At 32.9% G+C, this 19284-nt stretch overlaps 2 long non-coding RNA genes across 3 annotated transcripts; one reads left to right on the top strand and one right to left on the bottom strand.

Annotated features, from left to right (window-relative positions):
• Positions 1-1627: 1627 nt before the first annotated feature.
• Positions 1628-3190, top strand: LOC128240162 (uncharacterized). Its single transcript, XR_008262063.1, has 4 exons — positions 1628-1718; positions 2048-2127; positions 2595-2709; positions 3128-3190. It is a non-coding gene; the product is annotated as an uncharacterized LOC128240162 (long non-coding RNA).
• Positions 3191-14174: 10984 nt separating this feature from the next.
• On the bottom strand, positions 14175-17693 carry LOC128241556 (uncharacterized). 2 transcript variants are annotated; one of them, XR_008262393.1, is made up of 5 exons: positions 17523-17693; positions 16753-16840; positions 15760-16004; positions 15131-15195; positions 14175-14599 (listed from the first exon to the last, which is right to left on the bottom strand). It is a non-coding gene; the product is annotated as an uncharacterized LOC128241556 (long non-coding RNA). The 2 variants fall into 2 exon arrangements; XR_008262392.1 differs by lacking the exon at positions 17523-17693 and having other exon boundaries at positions 14177-14599; positions 16753-17272.
• Positions 17694-19284: the final 1591 nt, after the last annotated feature.

The following is a 19284-nucleotide window of genomic DNA, read 5'->3' on the forward strand; positions in this document are numbered from 1 at the left end:
ATCCCTGAAATAGTGTTAGATTTGCAAAATAAGTTCTTGTTTTATCAAAAGTAAGAGTATGTGATATAATGCGTATACTAATTAAAGAACATACGGATATGAACGGAAAAACTCAGAAATTAGGAAGTTTTCTTGCAGTTCTGGTTTTGACCTCATTGGAACTAATTCTTTAAATAAGATACTTACGGGGAGGGAATTCAGTTATACAATCCCCCCTCATGCATGCACTGCTTTAGCAGTGAAATTAGCTAAATGGACGAGATATACACAGTTACATTGCATGTAAGAGGGACGAACATAGCCTATATCATTAGCCGTTTATATATACCTCAGCATTTTCAAACGTATATTGGCGTTCATACTCACTTCTTGGTAAGCTGGATCATTTTGCTCTGTAATGCTATGTCTTTGTGGGCAAGTTAAAAACTATCCGTACCTGTGTATGTAAGGCATATGCTTATGAACATTCTAATGGTTCTTATTTCCAAGTACTGTTACGGATAATTGGTATAAATATGTGCATTAGTAAATAATTGGTAAAACTCTGTTTAATCTGTGATTGGAATGGAAACAGTATTTCCTATACTATAATTGTGCTTACACTCTCTCGAAGTTGAAAGGCATAATAGAATAACACACTAGTATACAAGTTTAGTTGAATGTAAAAATATCACCTTTTGCTATGATGCCCGATTTCTGTTGCTCAAGGTAGACACCGTATCAATGGTGGTTAGGCTGAGTTTTGAGTGGCTAGTGAGTGAGTGGGCAGACGGGCGGGTGTTTGGACAGACAGGCGTGAGAGCGAGCATGCAAGTGCCATGCTATCATTCATATGCTCTTTTTTGAACATCACATAGAAGGAATCATCGCTCAAACCGTTCAGCGCTATCAGTGCTTTGATTATAAGTATGACCGACATCGTTGTTCACATAGTGATTTGGAGGGAATGAGCTGAATTTGACCTTTACAAAATTTAGTGACATTTTACCTAAAAAACCTAAAATATATTTTTTTTCTTCAGATTCATCAAAGGGGTCACTCATACCAACCATCTAGCATAAATAACTATGAATTACGGCACTTTTACAAAGTCAGAAAATCTCTAATTGTCTGAATTGGTTGGTGCTTGTTCGGGCCTTATCTTGAAAATTGTTTAAATGATTGAAATGAAACTTTAAAGATAGATGGATGGCAATGAGAGAAAGTGCACAAGAACCATAATCCTGCTTTGCAATTTGAGTAACCTCCATTTACCTGATACTTTCAAAAAATGGGTACTTGTCCAAGTCACATCTTGGAAAATACTAAATTGATTGAATTGAAATGTCAAATGATGGCAAAAAGGGGATATGCATTAGCAAACAACCATAATTTTTGAAAATCTGGCTTTGTCTGTGCTATATCTTTAATGATCTTGGAATTTCAATTGTTGCTTTTTTATTTAAATTCTTGAAAACTACTTTTTAAATTTTATTCTAAAAGCTGCCCATATCTTTCAATGTTATGAATTCTCCCAACTGTGTATACTAATGATACAACAACTTACCTTCTACCAGCACATCGCGTAACAATTTCTTCCTGTTCTCCATTTGCTGTAGGAAGTACCAAGTGTGAAAGGCTGCCAATCCGGCCTTGCATCCAAATGATTTCTACTGGATGTTGTCGGTGCGCTGACAGTCCCCCCTCTCCACAGTTATATTCCTCAATTGTCTTCACAGGTGAAGTTTTTGGTTTTAAATCAACGATTATTGTTGCATGCACTTATTTTGTTTAAAGGCCTGCTAGTTTTGATGGGATTTTCTCAAGAAGAATTAAGTTTGATTGAGAATAAAAGTGTATTCATTTTAAGTTTTGCTATGAACATTATTTGCACAAACCCATTGTGCTTAGGCATTTGCATAGATCAATCATGCTGTTCCTTCCTAATCTGCTTGTCACAAGCTTGTGGTGTCTGTTTGCCCTACATTTTCTGCTCATTAGGGGCGCTAATTTATTTTTAAAATGTTTCGTTTCTTATTTGTGAAGAATAGTTTCTCTTACATTTAAGGAGCAAGTCACAATGCCGTCCACACCAAATTTGTTGGCAAAGCTTTTTGACAGCTGATTATCATGGGGATGAACTATCAGGTAATGTTAAAACAAGTTCAAAAAGCATTAATTTATTTTTACCCCAGCAAAAGAAAGTTCTTAAGAGAGAAAAGAAAAATTTACAATGGTAGTCTGAGGGCAATACATTTGTTCTCTGCTGTCAGGAGTTTCAAGAGAAGTTGAATTATAACTTCAAGTAGGTGGGTCTCGATAATGTAATGGTCTTGGCATGGTGCAAAAACGTTAGCATTGGCTGTAACTAAAAATAACATTGCAGATATTCAAGTTTGGTACACCCGTTGCCTTTTGCCAGAGGCAATATGTAAAGGTACATGTATTGCAAGGGGCATAACTCCTGCTCCGTCCTTTACTTAGAAATATTAGCTAAGTCTAAAACGCTCTTGTGAGATACATCAGCGATCAAACAAGACATTCCTCTATAACACTTTGAAAAACTGTCTGCTTTTCTCTAATTATCCTGTAAGTATATAGTTGATATATTGTAGTGAAATGGTCAAGACATGACAAAGAACTACTGAGTGGACATTTTGGATCATGGATTGTCAGTAAGGAGGACAACAACAAGTGGTGTACCAAATTAGTAGTGCTTCAACTTGAAAAGTATGGTCAGATATGGAGAGTTTTTATAGAAAGTTTTCAAATCTGCGGATTGTCATTTATTTAAACAATTTATCTGCATTCACATGCAAATTCCTCGTGAAAAAATGTAAAAAAACCATCTTGAACGTTTTAAATATATATACATATACATACATATAAATACATTTATAATTATATATATATATATATATATATATACATGTTTGTGGGCCATTTAATAAAAAAAATACGCAGACACTGTACATAAAGCATTTAAGATGGTAATAATTATAGGAATAAACATATCGCAGAAGTCATCTGAATCTCAAAGATAATTGAATCTTACGTGGTATTGTACATCAGTTTGATTCAATGCGTTAACCAAAAAGATATCAATTTTATGTATGTTTTTGACAAATTCCTTTTTTTCTTTCAATAGTATCATCTGATGTTTAGTCGCTTCAACAATATGAATCAACATCAACCGTGCAGATCGTTTTTGTTATAAAAAGTATGTTGCATATTTAAAAGCTGAAATAACGTCGTAACTTCGTGTTTTTCAAGTTGCACTCGGGAGTATTTCACTTTGTTGGTGTCAAAAAGCAGGAAATTTCTGTATAAAGAGTCATATTGCATCATTCAAATAATATATGGTGGAATTGCTGCATTTACATGAACTATTTAACAGAAAACTTCACAGAAATGACATGTTTATAAATATACTGTCGAACTCTGTTATCTCGATGTTACCATTTTGTTGGACTTCGAATATATTTGGTTCAGTAAGACATGCGTTTTATGTTGGTTATATCGAAAATTCGTTATCTCGAAATTTTCCCCGGGGTTCCAGCGACTTTCACATAGCGAATTTTGACTAGTAAAAATGTTGTACCGTAACCATTCCGACGTCAACAGATTCTATCACTCATTTATTGTTAAAACAATCATCTCATAAAAATTCCAAAATGTCAATGATTTTTTGTAGTATCTAAGAAAGAATGGCTAAATTATTATGACCACCAACGTTTTTGAAACATTGTCAACAACTTATAAGGTCTACATAGTTTTTGATTGGCCTTCGTGTATAGTACGTTATAAGTAAATATATACTGGTCTTATGGATGATGAATATATAAGATATAACATATGATGAGTACTGATAACCAGCCAGTTTTTCCAATGGAAAACACTTGTTCTAAATTGGTAAATGTTAAAGGAACATTATTCCTTATGGAATTAATAAATTGGTTTCCTGCATATATGTTATTTCTTGAAGCAGAACTGTTAAATGGTTATGGTTTTTCTTTAATTTCAGGTAAGGAGCTGTTCATGAAGTATATTGTGCAGTTTGAACCAGCATCAATAAGTCATCTTGAAGTGAAGGAACAGTACCTAAACACTAGAGCAAAATTGTTCAATGAAAGAAAAAATGCTTGTTTATCATTACGCAATGATACATCACATGTACACCATAGCATTTTGAAAAGTTGATGTGTGTTAACTGCCTTATGTAAGCTTCGCGAGTTAAGTTTGTATGGTTATGCAGTGGTAGAAATTAGCAGAAGCCAGCAAGCCCTATACCGTTTAAATGCTCTCCGAGCTTGCTCAAGTTCTGGATTTTATATAGCAGGCTTTTTCAAAAAATTTGATGCCATTAGCAATAATATAAGAAATAGGGCTTGGTCATACAAAAGTCTAATTTCGATGACTGATTATGGGTGAAATAAATTTTCATTTTACACCAAAATTCAACAAATGTTCTTTTTATTTCATGCTGAAAATGGATGGAAATGATAATTTTGGACGTAAAGTGCACCAAATTATATTTTGATGGTGTCTCAGGCCTGTGTGCGATGAAATATTTATTTGAACATAATTTTCAAAACAGTGAAAAAAAGCAAAAAAAGCATTCATTATTTCATTGCACTGAAAACAATAAGGTGAGGATATGTACATATATATATATATATATGTGTGTTTATGCCGGTGGCCTTCTATCGTGAACAAATATTATATCATTATTCTGACAAAATACACACGTACATGTACAAGAAATTGTATATTGCAAAGTTATCTGCAGAAAAGCAAGTACTTTTGCCGATAATAGAGATATTTTGCCTTAGGCTTTACTATAAAGAGTTTAGAGGTATGATATTGACATAACAGACTCTACTGTATGAATTTAGCAGTATTGAAAATCAGCACGGCTTCTGCTAGACAATTTAGCATAAAACATCTATACTATAAAAGTAAGGATGTTTAAATGTCTCAGATACATATTTCTTGCCTCGTCAAACCATTTACAAAACAGAAGTCATGGAATTCGTCCTCAACAACATAGACATTGTTATTAGAACTTTAGGTGGATTATCTTTAACCCCTGTGTATAACCATATATGCATATATGCCGTCCCGTTTCTACTGCCAATTTGTGAATTGAGCATCTAAATTTACATGAACTTTTCATGAAATAAAATGGGAAATCCATTTTCTGATAATTTTCTACTTCAATAAGTAGCTTACAATGGTCATTTTAAGTTGAACTTTTTATATTATTTTGCCAATTCTGCCTTTGTTTATAAAAGTAGAATGAATTACAATGTTTATATCACCACTTCCGGTAAGATCCACACAAAACCAAAATCATATTGAAATAAAGTTTCCCTTACTTTTGACGCTCATGTACATTTTCCAGACGAGTAAAGTTATCTAGACACAGTGGTTTTCGGCCACACTCACACAAGACCAAGGATTTTTTTGCAATACTGAGTTTGTTCCCTTTCAAGCATTGAAGTCCATGCTTTTCTATAACTTGATAGTGAACACTTTAAATTATGTTGTGCATCTAATATCTGAAGAAAATATGGTATGGTAGTGATGTGCATAATGGATAAACAACATAATAGTGTCAATATTTATTTCGTGCTTTAAGCATCTGACATTGTACATATTCATAGTCATAAATGACTACCTTTTGCAAAGGATACCATCAATATAGAGGGACACAATCCAACAAATATGAGCATTAAGTCTATGACATTAGCAGAAAGCTATTTTGTTTCAGTGGTGCGAAATAACTGTTTATGTACTTGTAAACTAAAGGTTCTTTTCAATGATATTTGAAAACGCACTTTGAAGATTTTTTTTATTTTGAATTCCAAAATAAAGTGTGACAAATCATTGGAAATGTTAAGACTACGATGAAAAAACAGCTCGAACCCTTCTGGCAATATAAATTACTTGCTATCCATATTACATCTTTTTTTTAATGGCGAGGTGACATTTAATCTTTCTTACATGTCTGTTTAACCGTTGAATATTTGTTTATGTTCGTCTTCATTGTATAATTATTGCATAAGGGACCATATACATCGTAACATTTCTTCTGAGTCAATAAAGTTCAAGAGGCGGGTGGGGTTGAAAATCTAGATATTTATTTATTGTCTCCTTAAACAAAGTGTCTATCTTTGAAGCAAAATATTTTTGACAGCTTATGTAACTTTTTGTTTCTGCAAAAGGCTTGCGTGTCGTTGGCTTATTCATATTACCATGTAATGTTATCAATAGACGTTTAAATACTAGTAGCCGTAAGGCACTGAGTAAATCCAAAATGGCTGGAAGTTAAGCTTCTAAATGTCTCGACTGTTCCGGTGGGGGTTCCGTTTTTTCAGATTTAATGATTTTTTCTGCAATTTTAATATCAAAAAGTTAAAATAAATCATAATGTTTTCTGAAACATTGTCAGGAAAACAAATTTGTGTTGTCGAATGACGAAAAGTCCCTTAATTTACCTGAAAAAAGAATAAGTAATTCAAGCTGATATTTGTCGTTACGACTATGGGTTCAAGAAATTTGCCTCTTAGGAAACCCAAATAAGGAAGTTGGGCATGAAAATGCGCATTTTTATCGTAACACATCAAACTTAGAATACCAGTATGTCTCTCAAAAACGTTTTTTTTTTTTCAATTTGTCTTAGTATTTTTCTTTCTTTTTTATATTTTTTTATTTCTTTTTTTCGCACACCGTCTTTTTTAACAAAAAAAGTTGGGCATGAAAATGGGCATTTTTATCGTAGAACTTCAAACTTAGAATACCAGTATGTCTCTCAAAAACGTCTTTTTTCAATTTGTCTTAGTATTTTTTTTTATTCTTTTTTTTTCGCACACCGTCTTTTTTTTAACAAAAAAGCATTACAATACAATATCGAACATAACTTTGTTGTTGCTTGTTACATTATAAACTTAACAACATGTGTTTGAAACTATCTAGTATATGTTTACTATAGTTAGTTCTGTATTGATATTGTTTTGTTTATAAGTGAATAAAAAAATAATAAGGAAGTTAGGTTGAAACAACTATAAAACTGAATCTACATGGCATCAAAAAACTGTGAAAAACTACAGAAACAAGCTCAGTAGCCAAAAGTTTAAACATTAACCCCGATTAATGGCACAAATGTAAGTTCAATAAAGTACTGTTCAACAAACAAGATATTAGAAAGTAATGAAATAATGAAAAACCCTGAAATAACTGATGGAAAAGTAAACTGGCAGGTAATAATTGAATGGCCTGATATTTTTGTTCATATTTAATATTACACAATAACTGTGTTATATTTCACTATTACATTATGTTTATTATGTTGTCATAAAGCTTCTTCATTCCTATATAAATACACATTTCTGAGTAACTTATGCACATTTGCTTATATACTCAGTGCAGAATGAGTCAAAACATAGGCACTGTTGCTTGTTTTTAGAAAAAAAACTCATATATATATATATATATATATATATATAGCAAGTATATACTAAATTTTGTTTTTGTCAGATAATTTCAGTCTTCTGTACTTGTTTATCATCTAGCTTTAACATGATTTAAAGGTAACAACCACCTTAAGCAATTCTAATATAAGCCATAAATGTAACATAAACATGAAGCTTCAAACATTACAATTTATAACATTCAGGATGCTTTGCAAATCAGAAAAGCTGAACATTATAAATGCTGGAATGCGCTAACTTGTTATGCGACTGTTCAATTTCAACATACAGCAAGTTTTTCACAGTCCGTATACGCAATGGCAAGTAACGACCTTAACAAGCCAATATAATGGAAGTTTTCAGAATGACTGTCTAGAGCAAATTTGCAGTTGACCAGTTGACCTGCAGACAGAAAAAGTCCAAATACTGAAAAAAGACCCAGCAACCATGACCAATTATATTGTCTAGTCAGTAGTCAGTGTGACATTTCTGCTATTGGTTGAATCATCCTACGGGAGAGAAAGCTATGGCAAACGGCCTTTAGTTTTGAGTATGAACATTGATCAACATATCTGTGACTTGTAAGCCACGTACTTTCTTAGAGAACATGTTTGCATTTGTTTTTAAATTAACAAAAAAAATCTTACCATTTCTCATTATGGTAATTATAAAATCCCTTTTTGCATGGACAAGCTTAAACCACAAGAAGTTGTTGATGCCGCCTGACGACTTAACCAAATGTAATAATTTAAATTAATTTTGAATTTTGTACAACTATTCTCCCTAGTTCAGTCGGAATGTACACATACCAAGTTCATCATTTCTACACAACACTGAAGCTACCAGTGGCCATGGAAATGAAAATACCAAAAACAGACAAATATAAATATAATTTTTGAAGCAATAGGATAGGATCTTGGCTTCTGCACTGTTTTTGTATAAACATTTGTGACACATATCACAGAGCAAAATACTTGTACCCAAAGTTAAGCAGGCTCCCCAAAGTTATAGTCGCCTAATGGTACAAAACCTCATGTTGCTATTCTTTAGTCTTGACATTTTAAGGTAGTGGGATACTTTGCTCTGTCGATATTGACTTTCAAAATAAAATATCTTTCAAATTCTTTGAAAATTGGCCAGAATGATTTCAGGCATGTTTCCTCATTTTAGCAAAAATGACTTACATCGACGCCGTCGGTAGGTGCAAAAAAACGCTATTTAACACCAAATCCCCTTTTTATATTTTTGATGCATTTGGCGCCACTCAACTGCCGTTTGTCATTTAGTTATGGACTACTACAGTTATATAACTAATACATCATGCGTTTTCAACAAATGTGTCAATTATTTAATGTGCAGAAGATTATAAGCTGCGTGTCATTAGATAATTGTGCACGTTAATTTACGTTCAACGACTAGGCTTGAAGTGAAAGTAACTGCCTTAAATGCCTGGCACTTCCTATATTTTTTTTCTATCATTTTATAGCCTGCTATTCAGCCTTTCATGTTATGCAATAACATATGTGTTTTCGGGCTAATTAAGCAACCAATTTAAAACAATGTGATCAGAAATATTTGTTTTAACGTTGCTGACATCAACGTTGTTTTGATGTACGTAGTCTTAATGCTGGCGTTAAATTGTGATATTTTGAAAATTGAAATCAAAGAGAACGGTGTGTTGTCCAATAACCAAGAAAGAAATGTTAAAATAACATTAAGCAAATGCAACGGAAATATGATTTTCTATAACAAAATGTGTTTTTGAAAGATTTGCATTAATGATTGATAAATTTATCGGTTGCATGAACGAGGGAGATTATGCATATTTACGTGTAAATGTAAGATTTATTATAATTTGCGAAGATTATCTATACATACACACGTTACATAACTTTTTTAAGATAGTTCATATACATGAAATCATGACCATTTAACATTCCTGGATGATAACCAGTACTATCATCAAACGATGCGCCGAGTAGGGATTAAAATATATAACAGGTTCCTGAGCTTAACCTTCATTATATTGGGATATACATGTATGACATTTCGCAGCTATTGAACATTACAGGTTTTTGCTTATTGGAAAGCATCAGGGTTTTTTTAATAAAAGTTTGCATGGACTGTATTGTTTTGCCTATTGGAAAGCATCAGGTTTTTTTTTTATAAAAGTTTGCATGGACTGTATTTTCAAAAGAATGAGGTAAAGAAATAACATAAATGAATGTTAAATGATAACACTAATATTTGAGTTAACATACCGCCCAAAAGTATGACTGTTAACGCAGTGACTTAAGCTGCATGTTACAAGCCATAATGATTTTACAGTGGGTTGTCAAACTACAGCGTAAAACAAAACAATGCCCGACACAAGGGTACAAGAGGAATAGTTATATCCTTAATTTGTATCATCCCTTATAACTATCTTAACTGAACAAAAGAAAATGACTATATTTGTATCATATCAATGTTCAGTTTAATGATGATTCTGTAATTTTCTTTGATTGAGTAAAGATATACCAAGCTAGCACTCGCACATAAGCTATTTGGGCCCAACATCGGATTTTATATGTAATATATATGCAAAAAGCTACAGAAACATGCTCAGTAGCAAAAAAATTAAACATTAACCCGGTTTAGTGGCAATGGGCAACGCCAAAGACATAGAACACAAATTCACAAACAAGAAACATAGAACAGCACACAACCATTATGTCAGCCTAATATCCGCTAATGCCCTCTTGCTGCCTTAAAACCGCTACATAACCGACTAATCGCCGCTTTCTTATACATAAGTATCAGTCTCATTGCATGATATAAATGTGTAGATGTTGCCCTTGTTACGTTAAGACAAACATTGAAAAAAAGTCAGAAAAAGACATAAGCCTGATTAGTTCATTGGTGGTATCACATGACGCTTTCAATGTATTTAATAAAGGTCATAATATCAAACAAGTTATGTACGGGTATCTGTGGCTGAGAGGTAAAACTATAGTTTTTTCTTTTTTTCATGACTGTTCCACGTAACCAGTGAGGTTTCACTTCCTACTAAAACCAGAAACCTAATCGATTGAACCCTAGATCAAGCAGTCATGATTCTACCACCATCTTAGTCAGACGTGTCCTACACGGACAAATTTGCTGAGTCAGATATTCGAGCTTCGGGAGCTTGGACCTCATTGTAGAAGACACAGATGCCTTAATTGGGTCATCTCTACAATAACAAATATTCTGCCAAAAAATATTGGTGCATACATTTGATCGTAACAAATGAGTAACCTAAAAGAAACGAATAACGACGCAAGTAAGTTGTTAGTTAGTAACATACCTTATTTGTCGTACAAGGGTTTCAGCATTCGACAGGGTTTCCTCGCCAAGGCCATTTTCTGACTGCCGGCTCAAATCCGATGAATTCCTCACACCAAATAAACTGTTCTGCACCAGTAAAACTAAGCTGACCTAGACGATTTTGAATTGACATTTCTATTAAGTTGATTGAAATCAAAAGAGAGTGTTTAAGACGATACCAGCCAAATTCGGAATTACAACGGAAGTGAAGGATTTTCTCGGTATTAATGCAAGGCCAATGAGATATGTTTATTTTGCTAAATTGGCCCAATGAAAACCTATGATATCAGTTTCGTTTAATTGACGCGAACCAATCGATTAAAACCGGTGATATCACAGGTTGTTACTATTTATAGCAACAGTTAAAACGTAGATTATGGAATTATTGCGCAAACGACGTGAAAACCTATGATATCAGTTCATATCATAGATATTTCTCTCACCGTTTGCGCAATAATTCGTCATAACCTAGGTTATCGAAATAACTTGAATATTGGTTGATATCATAGGTTTCTAGCGCCCTTCGCACAATAATTGCCCATAACCTAGGTTATTAGTGTAAAACTTGTGATATCACAGGTTTTATGAATTATTGTTGAAACGGCGTGTCATACGCATGATACCAATACATCATTCCCCAATACACAACTAGTCCACAATACACAATAACCCCAATACGTGTATAGTATTAATATCTTAATCTTTATTGCCGCTCTCTTATCAGCTTTCAAAACTGAGTGTCCTCCTGTGCAGTACAGTGCTGTCCGGTGCATCCTGGATGTTTTATTAGAGATATACACCACATATGTTATCATATCATGTTTATGGTACATGAATACGAGCATTCTTCAGTTATTGGAACAAATCGGATTTTTAGCTCAAGGTCATCATGACCATGATCTCAGCCCAACTGGCGTCAAAATAGTTAGTGCGCTGGTCATGTATTAGGGACCTCTACCAACCTCAAGGTCTCTAGGCCTAAGCGTTTTTCAATTATTGATAGGTAACTGTGTATTTTCAGCTTACTGTCACAATGACCTTGACCAATGGCCCACTGACCCCAAAAGCAATATGTGTTCATCTGCTGGCTTTTGACTAACCAAAGTTTTCTCGTTTCTGGGTCATAGTATTCTTCAGATATTGATCATAAATCGATTTTCAGCATAAAGTTACCACCAACTTGACCTTTGTCCAATAACCTCAAAATTAATATGGTCCATCTGCTGTGCATGACAAATCCTACTACCAAGTTTCAGCTCCATGGGCCAAAGCTTTCTTCTTATATTGATTGTAAACTGTGGGGACGGACGGACAGACGATCAGATAAACTATATGCCACCCTTTGGGACATACAATTCACAGGTGCTGTAATACTAACAATTATTAACTTAAAGTTCAAAGTTTTTATTTATGAGTTAAGTGTGACACAAGGTTTGAATTAATATGGGGAAATTGTATACTCTTCTAGTTTATAAGAAGTAAGATAATAAAACCATGGGCATATATGAGAAAAGAAATTGAAAGTAATTGTAACAAGTCTTATGGTATAAATTTAATGAGCATAAAAGCATAACATTCACACGATGCATATACTCAACAATTAACAAGAATATAATGGTCTGAATAAACTACCTGTTCTGTATTGAGAGGAATGTAAAAGTACAAAAACCAAAACAGAACAGACTGTTTATAATCTAATGCATATACAGCATATTGATAAATCAATATAAAATTTAAGCAATACAGCAGGGCCAGTTTTACGGATATACTGAAATAGTTTTGATTAATTATAAAAACTAAAAATAATATATTTTCAAAATCATATTAGAACTTCAAGATGTTTTAACTGCTTTAGCATAAAAATAATAGTAATATTCATTTATTTAATTAAAATTAACCACAAATATCCTAAATGTTTAAATAAGTCAGTCAACGAAAATGTCAATGATAAGACTTTATTTAAGATGCTTCTGCAGTATTACCCTAGAATGTTCTTAATGAATCTGCACAGCGTTTTTCTTATTATCCACAAGTTTATAAATAAATACAAGTAGACCGGTGTCAATTCATTAGCAAAATCTGTATACTGAACAAAAAGAAAATGAAATAACTCATCTAAAGTATCATGGCACATCAGCTGTTCATCATCACAGTGTGTACCATGTATGTTTCTTTCATGCCAATCAAATAAAAGGATACAATTTGTTTTTAGATTGATATTCAAACCGAATGTAGGACCAATAACGGTCAATATTTGATAAAGTGACAGGCATGCTTGAGAAATGGCGCCATTGAATGTCATTTGGCCTAAATCCAACTCCGCATTTCTGGTAATTAAATCATATTTTATATCTGGGTAATCTAGCTGATCTCTAATGATGTAGCTATGTTTTGCAATATGTGTCCTTAATATCGAACTTCACCGATGGTGTAAACAATACTTTCACACAAGCGATTGCCTTCAGTAAATACACAGTCAATATCATGAGATCTAAAATCGGAAGGCTAGTACAGGAAAAATGCCCAAAGTGCTATTTAAGCAATGGCCGTACACTGCATTTGATTTTAAGGTTAACAAAAATTAGAGATGAATTGGCACATTTATCAGAATTAAAAGGCACGCCATTGATAGAAAGTCATTCACAACGTACCAACAGTATCGATTGCACTGGGTGATGTTCAAATCGAATCGATATTGTCAAACAAGGATATTACTCTAGTTTAGGTCAATGATATTGAACATTATGCTTTATATAAGTTAATATTCACTTAAATTAATAAAATACAAAAAAAAGTATGCCAAAGAAATGTGCATTCTTTAATGAAATTATGATCCCATATTGTTTAGCTACTTGAATAAACTTGGTCCTTTTACAAAACATCCTGAAAAAGTGAAACATCCTGAAAAAGTGTCAGGTAACAACAAACTGACCTTATTTTATAAATGTTTTGCAACAGAGAAGTTGGCAAACAAGACTTAACATCTTGCATGTTTTAACTTTACATATTAAATGTTCAATATAACATTTGTGTTTGGCAAATCCTTTATCAGCCATTACAAAATTTTCATTTTTAACCTTACCATGACTTTTTAATATTCCCATACATCATAAAAACATATTGTTCTGCTTTATCTGAAACTGTACCTCTGAATATTTCTGAAACAAACATTGAACCACCATTTAGATCACATCCAGTTAAAGCTTTTAAAGTTGTATTTGACTAATGGTCACTATACATTTGACTTTGCAAACCTAAAGCACATATACTTTGTGTTTTTACTTCTCTTCCATCAATAATGATCAACTATGTGAGAAATTCATTTTTGTACTCGGATGGCATTTTCTTATTATGGTGTCTCTATGCGGCCAAATTGAAAGCTGGCACAATTTAATGTACATAATATCAATACATGTGTTAAAAGCAACATCTGTTGAGTGTAGGCCTAATCCAAATCTTACTGACATTCCTTAATTCCAAAGTCATGCATTAGTTGACAAAGAGTAAGAATACTGCCATTCTCCGGTTGTAATGATTTCAAATCACTACGTAAAGCTTCATAAGGCACTGAATAATTTGGAGGAACTACAAAGTTGAGGAGAGTATGCAATCCCAATCTGATATTTGCATAATATTAAAAGCCTGCTTTCTACATGAATGTGACATCAGCTGCTTTATTTCATTGTCTTTAGATGAAATATCTCTCCTTAGGCGTGTCAGTTGTTCACCCTGGGTGATCACTTTCTGTTTCATCTGAGCATTCTTTACTGCCGACACCAACTTATCAAGTAGACACACCCCTAAAATGAAGAAAACTACTTTACAAGTTTATATATAAAGTATGTGTTGTTATTTTTCATACTCGAAACCTAACGAAGACACGTGTGCCAGATATTGTACAAAGATGTGGCAATAGTTCTGTAACAAATACTGCACCCGTCCACCTGGCTGAAAAATATGGCTAAGTTGTTAACAACACAATTTTCTTTCTCGGTGCCACACCAGATGCGATCGTTTGTGACAAGGGTGCAAGTGGCATTGTTGAAATAAAATGTCCATGTTCAGCAATAAATATGACAACAGGTGAGGCATGTAATAACATTCCAGAGTGAAACACACTTCTAATATGCACAGATTGAAGATCAACTGATGATAACTTTATGATTTGTTTACGAATTCATTGTGTACACATGTAAAGACACACATTTTTAAAGAATTCTGCCAGACATTTCATTGATGTCTGATATGTTGAGCAGATTAGCAGAATTCTATGTTAATCATTCTGTGCCTTAAAAGTAAAAACTGTTCAAAATTCATATAAATGTACTTACATAAATTTTCAGTCTGTGTGGAAACCCCAGATTCCTTTCCGCATTCCTGTGTTAAGATATCCTGACTGAAATAAAGTACAAAATGTCTCAATTATCTTTTTTATAAAATATCAAATGTAATAAACTTATGATATTCTCCATTTATGTTAAGCTTAAATTTACTATGACTTATCAAAACCAAGAGCCAGTGCCAAGGAAAGCAAGTCAGTCGGGTTTTATGGAAAATGCGGAACAGGGGTAGTTTGTAACAAAACTACCAGCTGATGAAAATGCTTTATACTTAATAATGTTTTTTATTTATCTTGAAAATTATCAATCTTTTACATCGTTATGTAATTATTAGTTGTCATATATGTTTCAGTTCAAATTTAAATTGATCTTTATTTTATTAAATAATTAATTATAATAAATTTAATGATGTATGTGAAATTGCATAATTTATTTTTAAAAGCGTTTCTCATACATACTTCTGTATTTATAACTAGAAGAGACAGTAAAAAAGACAATCATTGTTTTTAGACGAACTATCAATTAATTTCGAAATGCATCTATATATACAAGTGTTTTTTAGCAATATAAATGAGTTTATAGTACGTAAAACAAATAAATTACAAATTACAAAACATAACCTGTTGGATTAGTTTTGGTCACCCTTAAGGCTAGACACCAGAGATGATTGACCAACAGCCCCCGAGCAGGTGTAGCATGGGATCATCGTGGGATCCATTTGGCCAAATAATTGTTTGTGGACCGATTTGTTTAAGATTTTTAATGGGCAATCCCATTTTAGACGTCTTTTATTTTAACCTAGAGATCCATCTGCTCGAACCGGGTCAGGATGTATCTCTGTTGGCCAATTAGCACCAACAAAATTCTGCAAAATAAATTAAAACTTCAAAATTAAGCTTTACATTTGAATTTCATCAATTACATTTTATTCTTTAAATTCAAAATTAAGATTTCCTGAATACAAGATTCACTAATATAAGCGTCAAAACGATTTGAAAGTTAATGGAGGGGTTAAACTCAGTAACTATTCAAGATGCTGTCTTTTAGTTTACACGCCTTCCCCCCCCCCCCTCCCTCTTCAGTATACAACATTTCTAGTAATTTCATTTACTGTTTAACGACTAATATGTAAGCTTTTCGAGTACTGTCACTGTGTGAACAATAAATTTGTCTTTATGCATACTGCGTACCAATGAAACGTAGTCCGAAATTGTTGACCATTGAAACAGAATTTGTCACATACAGTCGTACAATATATATATATAAATATTGAAATGACACAAGGTATTTGTGTGTCCTGTTCGATTATATGATAGAAACATCCGTGTGTACAATACGATAAACATAAAATTCATGCCAGCTAACAGGTGAATTATGGTGTAGCCACAATAATGCGCGTTTAGGGAACGTTTTTTAACCTTTTTGATATTCATTTTGTTCTCTTCACGTAGAGTCGCCGAAACAATAATCGTCAAAAACTCTGGGGCGGGTGTTTATATGGACTATGAATATATATTATGGTGGTGTCTGACCAATTTTAGCATTGAAAAAATATGACACAATATAACTGAAGATGAACATTAAACGCATGTAATAACCAAAACGTGGGTTACCTTCGTACACAAAGCTTTATGTTGATTAATCCAACCAGCTGTTAGCTGATTAGTGGGGTCCCCCGCAAGATTTGATCTAGCTAAAGAACTTCAGCGAACACGCTATATATTACCCAATGGGACGTGCTCGCTGAAGAGAACGCCGTATCCAAACCCAACCAGACATTTTTATGTCACGCTGTTATTTTACTTGTATGCTTTGAACAGACAAAATAACAATATTCTCAGGTAGATGAAGTAAAATGTAGTTCACAAACACATTTTCACAACCAAAAACGCTTAATAGATAGCTGTTTGACCCTTATAATAAATCCGATTATAAACATTCCTTAACTAGGTCATAGTTGTTTTCAAATTTAATCGCTCGATAACAAGATTTTCAGAAAATACCCATGGGACCTACATTTGACCTCACAAAGGTAGAGCTTATTTTGCTGTTATTTTTTCTATTCTGAATGATTAGAATTCTAACAGATACTAAATTTGGAATATTTTAATTGTTTTTATTTATCAAAAATTATTTTCCACCTTTAATACTGCAATTGGTTTCATCTAAATAAACAATGTGAAGCTGATGCTAAAATAGAATGAATCGTCATCATTACAGTCATGTGATTGCCGAGTCATTCAATTGGATCATCGTAGGCAGTTGATTCTGGTTGACTTTAGAATGAGGGTTACGCCATAACTACAATGTGTAGTAAACATCAAAAAAATAAATATCAACATTAAAGTTATGGAAGCCAGACTAGATTTGATCCAACATTTACACTTTTCAATGTTCCGTTTAAAGGCGTTGGAAAACGAACTAATTTTCCATCTATCAGTCTTTCCGGGTACCGTTAATCGGCATTACACGTCCCCCAAGCTTGCCTTAACACGATTGTTCGAAATACGATTCATGTCATAAATTAAGCTAGTTCACAAGTCTTGTTTGTCTGTTAACTCAAACCTAAAGTAGGGTGGAGCTAAAAGCCGGTACCTGTCACCTGTTGTCACTTTCCAATGAAACCGGGATATTATCAGATGACAAATCTGGTTTCAAATGACCCGCTATTAATTGCCTACCGAAGGAATGATTATCGGATAAAGATATCTGTTTTGTATATTTTTATTAAAATCAGATAATCTAAGTGTCATCTTTAAATAGCCATCACAATTTCAAAAAAATGGAGGGAAGGAATTGGTTAGGGTACAAATGACTAGTTCCCATCGAATTCACAAAACGTAAATTCTACGACAATAATGATAGACAAATATATCAAGAAATAATCCTATATATACCTATCTATTTTACTATTTTTTGCCTTTGAAGTTTTTCCTCACAATTACCACAAAAGGAATAAAAAATCTGCGATTGTTTATAACATTCATTTATCGGCTTTTTAAAGATCAGAACACATTTTTATTATATTAATTAAAACATTGAGCGTTAAAAAATATATTTTTTAAATCTATTCCCCAATTATAACTTTAAATAAACAACAAAAAACACAATAATTAAATTAAAAGCTACTATACTCAAGATTTACAGTATGTTAAAAGTGTGTAATTTTAACCGAACTGTCTACCTAAATGTTAATTATGTTTTTTTAACATATTCAAAGTCATAGTAGATTATTGTGGACACTGATACCGGGCTTATCGAAACCGGGATAACTTAAGAGAATATTATATTACCCGGTACAGACTGTGACGAAACACCCGGTATCAACATAACCCGGTACTATAAACTGTGATACCGGATTTTCCCAATACCGATACAAGGTGTTAAAATCAGATTTTTTTAAATAAGCAAAACATCCTCCGAAACTTTTTTCTGAGCATTGATGAATCGGGTCTTAAGGTTCGTAAACCAAGCTGTAAAAAACCCGTAGCCTACGAGTTTGGAGGCGAGTTATTAGATACCAATTAAATGTGCCCAAAGGTTTGTAATAACGGTATACAAGACATACGTTTTTTTGTATCTTGATAATTTGGTTTTCTTTATTAATCAGTGTATACAATTGTTTGTTTGTAGAGGTTGTTTTTAATTAAACAAATTTTATAGTTTTATTTTACAATAATAATTAGGCTTGTCAATTTTGATCACGTGATCCTCCATGGTACAGCATTGAGACCTATACTAAACTGACGTCGCGTTTCCAACAATTATTATTACAATGATTGAGAACAGGAATAAGCATTATGTTAAAGCTGCACTCTCACATATAGACCATTTTTACAACTTTTTTATTTTTTGGCTTGGAAAGAGCAATATTTTGCGTAAATATCTACAAACCAATGATAAAATATTCCTGACAAAAGATTAGATCGCAGATTATCATATTTCCGTGCGTAAATTAATGTTTTATGGCTCAAGCCGTTACTAACGGTATAAGAAAATTGCATAAAATATCAATTTTTGATCTTAAGTATAAAAATCTGCGATCTATTTTTTTGCCAGAAGTCTTATATAACTGGTTTCCATGGAGTTTCTATAAAATTGGCTCGTTCCAAGACAAACAATAAAAAAGTTGTCAAAACGTTCAA

The sequence above is a fragment of the Mya arenaria genome, chromosome 7, assembly GCF_026914265.1.
Source record: "Mya arenaria isolate MELC-2E11 chromosome 7, ASM2691426v1".
NCBI lineage: Eukaryota > Metazoa > Mollusca > Bivalvia > Myida > Myidae > Mya > Mya arenaria.